Source organism: Chrysochloris asiatica, unplaced genomic scaffold (genome assembly GCF_000296735.1).
Source record: "Chrysochloris asiatica unplaced genomic scaffold, ChrAsi1.0 scaffold00102, whole genome shotgun sequence".
In the NCBI taxonomy this organism is placed as follows: domain Eukaryota; kingdom Metazoa; phylum Chordata; class Mammalia; order Afrosoricida; family Chrysochloridae; genus Chrysochloris; species Chrysochloris asiatica.
In genome coordinates this window covers 6,790,456-6,797,530 of record NW_006408620.1, presented here as the reverse complement: position 1 = coordinate 6,797,530, position 7,075 = coordinate 6,790,456, and positions in this window count along the sequence as shown.

Sequence of the window (7,075 nt, the reverse complement as noted above, 5' to 3'; positions counted from 1 at the left end):
AAGGTGTCATTCTCCAAGGACTGGTCCCTCCTAACAATATATCTTGTTGCTTCTTCCAACAAGATTTGTCTGTTCATCTGGTAGTCCATGGTACTTTCAATATTCTTCACCAAGACCATAATTCAAGTGCATCAATTCTTCTACAGTCTTCCTTATTCATTATCCAACTTTCACAGGCAACTGAAAATACAATGGCTTGTGTCAAACACCTTAGACCTCAAACTGACATCTTTGCAGCATATTTGCCTAAGGCAATATGCCATTTGATTTCTTGAATGCTGTTTCCATGAGCATTGGATGCAGATCCAAACAAAATTAAGTCTTTGACAGCTTTAGACATTTTTGGGGGTTTTTTTTGTTTTTTTTTTTTTACTATTTATTTAATGGTCCAGTTGTGAGGATTTTTTTATTTATTTATTTATTTTCATTAAGGTGCAATCCAGATTGAAATAAATAATTCAGTAAATAATTCAAGTCCTCTTTCCTTCCGGCAAGCAGTGTCCTATCACCTGCATATCACAAATTGTTCATGAGTCTTCCTCCAATCCTGATGCCACACTTTTATTTATGTAATCCAGCTTCTCATATTATTTCCTCAGAATACAGATTGAATAAGTATTATGAAATAATACAATCCTGGTGCACACCTTTCCTGATGTTAAAACACTCATATCCCCATATTCTGTTAGAATGACTGCCACTTGGTCAATGTACAAGTTCCTCATGAGCACAATTAAGTGTTCTGGAATTCCCATTCTTTATAACGTTATCCATAGCTTGTTATGATCCACACAGTCCAATGCCTTTGTACAGTCAATAAAGCACAAGTAAATATCTTTCTGGTATTCTCTGTGTTCAGCTAAAATCAATATGACATTAGGAAAGATATCCCTAGTTACAAGTCCTCTTGTGAATCTAGCTTCAATTTCTGGCAACCCCATTGATGTACTGTGGTAACAAATTTTTGAACTTTTTTCACCAAAATTTTACTTGCTGTGATTTTGATATTCTTAGATGATTTCCACATTCTGATGGGTAGACTTTTTCCATTGTCTTCACCATTGACTGTAGTGTTCAGTGAGTAAATTTGAATAGTGACATTAACTGGTCTTCTTTATAGGTATATGAATATTATCCTATCACAGGCAGTATTGTACTTTTAAACCTAGAAATGCTCTCTTTTTTTCCCCTCTTCAATTTGTCATTCCCTGCAAAGTAAAGCAAATGATTGTCCAATTCAAAATGGCCAGTGCCATTTCATTTCACCTCATTAATGCCTAGGATATTGATCTTTATGTGTTCCATTACAATTTTGACAACTCACAATTTTTTTAGATTCAAATTTTGTTTATTTCAGTTCCAATTATTAATGGATGTTTGCTGTTGTTTCTTCTTATTTTGAATTGTGCCCCATCAGCAAATGAAAGTCCCAAAAGCTTCATTTCCTCTACATCATTAAGGTCAACTCTACTTTGAGGAGGCAACTGTACTCTAGACACAATCTGAGTGCCTTCCAATCTGTGGGTCTCATCTTCAGCACTATATAAGACAATGTTACACTGCTATTCATAATGTTTTCAGTGGCTAACCCATCAGAAGTGGTTGGCCTCTCTTTCTTACTAGTCTGTCTTAGTCTGGAAGCCCTATCAAAACCTATCCACCATGGATGACCCTGCTGTTACTTAAAATACAGGTGGCAGAGCTTCCAGCAACACACAAGAACCAAGTATGACAAACTGATAGACAAGTGGTGAACAGTACTGCAATGCACAATGGTGTACACATCTCTTTTTAAGTCTCTATTTTCATGTCTTTTCAATATATATCTAGGAGTGAAATTGCTGAACCACAAGGTCAGGAGTTGAAAACCACCAGCTGCTCCTTGGATATGCTACACAGGGTCGTTAAGACGCAGAAGGCACTTAACAACAACAAACAACGTGTAGTTCTATTTTTAGTTTTTTGCGGACCCACACACTGTTTTTCACAGGTGCTGTAACATTTTTTCCTTCCCACCAGCAATAGGTAAGTGTTCCAGTTTCCTCATATCTTTACCAACGTTTGTTACTTTCTGGTTTGTCTTTACAAATTTTTTTTTTATCTTCGACATCCTAGTGGATGTAGTTTTGATTTGCATCTCTCTGATGAATAATGATGTTCATCATCCTTTCATGTGTTTGTTGACCATTTGAACATCCTTTTAAGTGAAATGTCTATTCAAATTCTGTGCCCATTTTGTGTTGTTGTTACTGCTGTTAAGTGCTGTTAAGTCAGTTCCGACTCATAGCAACCCTGTAGAGGGTTTGTGAGAAGCTATTGGCATGTTTGAATTTCCGACCTTGCAGTTCGCAGTCCAGTGCTGATCCTACAGCATCACACCAGGATTTTATGATTATGTTATGTGTCTTTTTGTTGTGAAGTGATTTAAGATTTACATATATTTTAGTTATTAGATTCTTATTGGGTATATTGTTTCCAATAATATTTTCCTAGTTGGTAGCTTGTATTTTCCTTCCACGTTATCAGTAAAGTAGTTTGACAAGCAAATTTTAAATTTTTATGAGGTCCTTTTTTTTCCTTTTTATTGGGAATCTAGTGAAGGTTTACTGAACAGATGATCAGTTTCACATTCAACATATCTTACACTTAGTTTCATCTTAATGATTGAAGTCCCGTCAATATAACATTATTTATCCCACTCCCACCCTGTGTTTCCTCTTTCCATTCCTATTTTCCCAAGCCTTTGGAAGTTTTCCCTTAGGTAAACACTGCCTTTTTTCACAAATGTTTGACCATTCTATGGCGTGCAAAAGTATGTGTTGTTCCCCCACATACTTATCTTTTGCTTGGCTGAAAATTGAGCCACAGTGATCAGTTCCAGACCTGAGGGTGATTAAGAGCCATAGTCTCTGGAGTTCCACCAAACTCTATCAACACCAGTAAGCCTGATAGGGCTTTTGGGGTTTTTTTGTTTTTATGATTTTGAGTTTTGTTTCACATTTTCCTTCACTCTACACAGAATCTTCTAATGCAATCCTTTTTACAACCACTGGTAGTGATAACCAGGCACCATCTAGTTCTTCCGGTCTCAGGGTTGTAGAGAATGCTGTTCACAATTGGACTATTCCAAGCATTTCCCATTTTTATTACTCTCCTTTTCTCTGGACCGGAAGAGGCTAATAGTTAGTTGTACTTTAGATGGCTGCTTATGAGCGTCTATGATCCCAGTCACTACTCACTCAAAGATCAAAGTTTATTGCCTGCGGCCAAAGTGTCAGCTAAAGCCCAAATCACTCAGACCCAGAAGTGAGCAGGGGAACAGAGTTTTATACAAAACACAGAGCGGTTAAAACAAACAGACTTGTCTCCTCACCTGGGGTGGAAAATTCCAGCAGACCCTTATCCTGTGGGAGTAACACCCCCCAATAAACCCTTATCTTGTTTGTGCAGGTGGGTTGGTGTTTTTAGCTAAGCCTTTATTCTATTTGTTCAGGTGTCCTCGGGTCATTCTAACCTTCACAGTTTTCCTGTGATTGAAGCGTTAGTGTAAGAAGATGATTTTTTTTCATGGGGGAAGGCAGGGGACAGGGTGAGATGAGGGCTGAAGGAACTTAGTGGATACCTAGTTTAAATGGGAGTCCTGGTGTGACACTGTGGGCTAATGCGTCAGACTGCAAAGTTGTTTGAACTGCAAGGTTGGTGGTTCAAGCTCACCAGCTGCTCCTTGGAAACCCTATACAGGGTCGCTAAGGGTTGGAATCGACTCGAGGGCACTTAACAACAACAACAACAGTCATGCTGTAACAACTGAAAACACACAAACGGAATACAAAATAGATGACTGGTACCTCCTAAAACTAGACACTTATGTGCATCAAAGTATTTCACCAAAAGAGTAAAAGGGGAACACACAGACTAGGGAAAATGTTTGGCAATGACATATCTGACAAAGGACTACTCTCCAAAATTTGTAGAACACTTCAAAGCCTCAATAATAAGGAGACAAATAATCCAGATAAAAATATGGGCACAGAATATGAACAGACACTTCCCCAAAGGAGATATTCAGACAGCCAACCAACAAATGAAGAAATGTTCACGATCATTAGGCATTTGTTGTTGCTGTTAAGAGCTGTTGAGTCGGTTCTGACTCATAGTGACCCTATATAGCAGGGGTGCCAAAATTTGTAACATCATTCATGGGCAACATAAAATTGTCAACTTAAAAATTAATCTGCTATATATATATGGTCAAACATTTTATTAACTCACCCCTAATGTAATGGCTAGGAGCTATGGTAGCATAGTGGTTACGAATCGGGCTGCGAACCGCAAGGTCAGCAGTTCGAAACTACCAGCTGCTCCACAGGAGAAAGATGAGGCTTTCTGCTCCCGTAAAGATTTACAGCCTCGGAAACCCTGTTCAAGGTCGCTATGGGTCGGAACCAACTCAATGGCACTTAACAACAACAACAATGTGATGGCTGGGAGTCCTGGTGTGGCACTGTGGGTTAATGCGTTGGACTGCAAGGTCAATTTGAACCATAAGGTCAGCAATACAAGCTCACCAGCTGCTCCTAAAACTTTATACAGGATTGCTGAGTCAGAACCGACTTGAAAGCACTTAACAACAACCACGTGATGGCTGGAGTCCTGGTGTGGCAACGTGGGATGGTGCACTGGACTGCAAGGTCAGTTTGAACCACAAGGTGGATGGTTCAAATTCACCAGCCGCTTCTCAGAAATCCTAAATAGTGTCATTATGAGTCAGAACCTACTCGATGGCGCTTAACAACAACAACGATGTGCTGACTGGAACTTCGGTTGCCTTGGCAGGGCCAGACCAAATGATTTAGCAGACTTACACGGCCCACAGGCCAGACGATCCGCATTTCTACTGTATAGGATTTCCAAGGAGATGCTGCTAGGTTTGAACTGCCAAGTTTGTGGTTTGCAGTCCAGTGCTGATCCCACAACAAGATATCATCTTATTCAGCAATAATAGCAAAGTTGCAAAAAGCATCAAACAACAAATGCTAGTGAGGGTGTGAAAAGACTGGGCCCCTCCTACACTGGAACCATAAAATGGTGCAACCACTGTGGAAAACGGTATATGGTACTTTCTCACAAAGTTAGAAATAGAAATACAATAGGACCCAGAAATTTCCCTATTTGGTATATTCCTGAGGAAACAAGAGCTGTAACATAGCTAGATATACACACACCCATGTTCACTGCAGCATTATTTCACATCCTTGTCTGAATACATCCAGTTCCCTGCCAATGTATTGTTGTAGTCGTTTTTGAACTCTCTTTAGCAAAATTTTACTGGCATATGATGTTAATGATATTGTCTGATGGTTTCTGCATTCCAGTGGGTCACCTCTATTGGAAGGGGCACAAATCTCTTCTAATTCATAGGCCAGGTAGCTTGGTATAGATGAATGAGTGCCCTCCGGGGTTTCTCTTTGAAGCTTATCCACAACTTGTTAATGTAAGTAACTCTCACTGAAGCTCACCTGCAACTTGTTCTCTTTAACACCTAAGTGAGCAATGCAAACAAACTACATTTTTCTGTAGAACTGCTTGTATCCAGGTCAAAGGTGCACTGGAAAATTTTATAGAGGTGCCAGATTGTACTGTAGATAAAGGCAAAATTGAGTGATTTAGAACAAGGAGAGATTTAGTTAGTTGTATTGTTTTTAGAATGTTCTTCCTTATATTTAAAAGTAGGATAATGTAAACATCCCCAGCAACCACAGAGGATACAAGAGATCTTTGTCAAGATGGTCTCAGAAGAATGTTTGCATACAGGCCTCTTACAAAATGTATACATAATTTCCTAAAGTGACCTCAAGAAATCTATGTTATAAATAAATCCGCTAACCTTGTGAAATTTAACTTGGTCTTGTGTTGTATCCATATATAATCCTAAACCTCATGATTGTAACCACTACTCTCGTCCTAGTATGAAAAGCTCATCTCTTCCTCAGATTTAGTTTCCATTTGAAGCTCCATGTTTCTCCATTTCTAATTCTTTTTGTTGTTGTTGTAGTTAAGTGGTATCGAGTAGGTTACCACTCATAGACTCATAGTGACCCTGTATAAGGTTTCCAAGGAGCGGCTTGGTGGGTTGAACCACAAACCTTGCAGTTAGCAATCCAGTGCTTTTCCTATAGTGCCACAAGAGGACTACCTTTACTCCTCCGATACAATTCTTTGCTTTGATTTTAAGAGTGACTGCAGTTTTCTCTTGGAGAAATTGCAAATGTGGATACTGTTACACTGGTGAATGTTTTGGTCTGTATATTTTCATCACAATTTTAAAAAATGGTATCAATATAATAAGCTTTTTGGTAAAATGCAAGAGGGAGGTTGGCAGAAGAATGATGAAGGAATAAGAAGGTACAAGGAGATATACACATGAATTGTTAATGTAAGAATTACATGCAACAGAGCTAAATATTGTTATATATATAATCCTACAAAAACAGCGATCCACAGGTAGGTATACACGGATACACATACATACTGAATGGGTGTGAGAGTGTTGTTATTGTTGATAGGTGCCTTCGAGTCGATTCCAACTCAGATCGACCCTCTGCACAGCAGAAGGAAACACTGCCCAGTCCTGCGCCATCCTCCCAATTGTTTAAACCCACTGCTGCTGCCACTGTGTCAATCCATCTCATTGGAGGTTCCTTTACCAAGAATGATGTCTTTCCCTGGGAACTGGTCCCTCCTGATAACATATCAGAAGTATGAGAGATGAAGTCTCACCATTCTGAATTCTAAAAAGCATTCTGGTTGTACTTCTTTCAACACAGATTTGTTTGTTCTTCTGGCAGTCCATAGAACTTTTAATACTCTTCTCCAACACGTAATTCAAATGCATTGATTTTCCTATGGTCTTCTTTATAGTCCAGTTTTCACATGCATATGAAGCTATTGAAAATATTACGGCTTGGGTCAGGAGCGACTTAGTCCTCAAACCCACATCTTGTGCAACAAATTTACCTAATGCAATACATTGTTTGATTTCTTGACTGTTGCTTCGTGAGTGTGGATTGTGGAT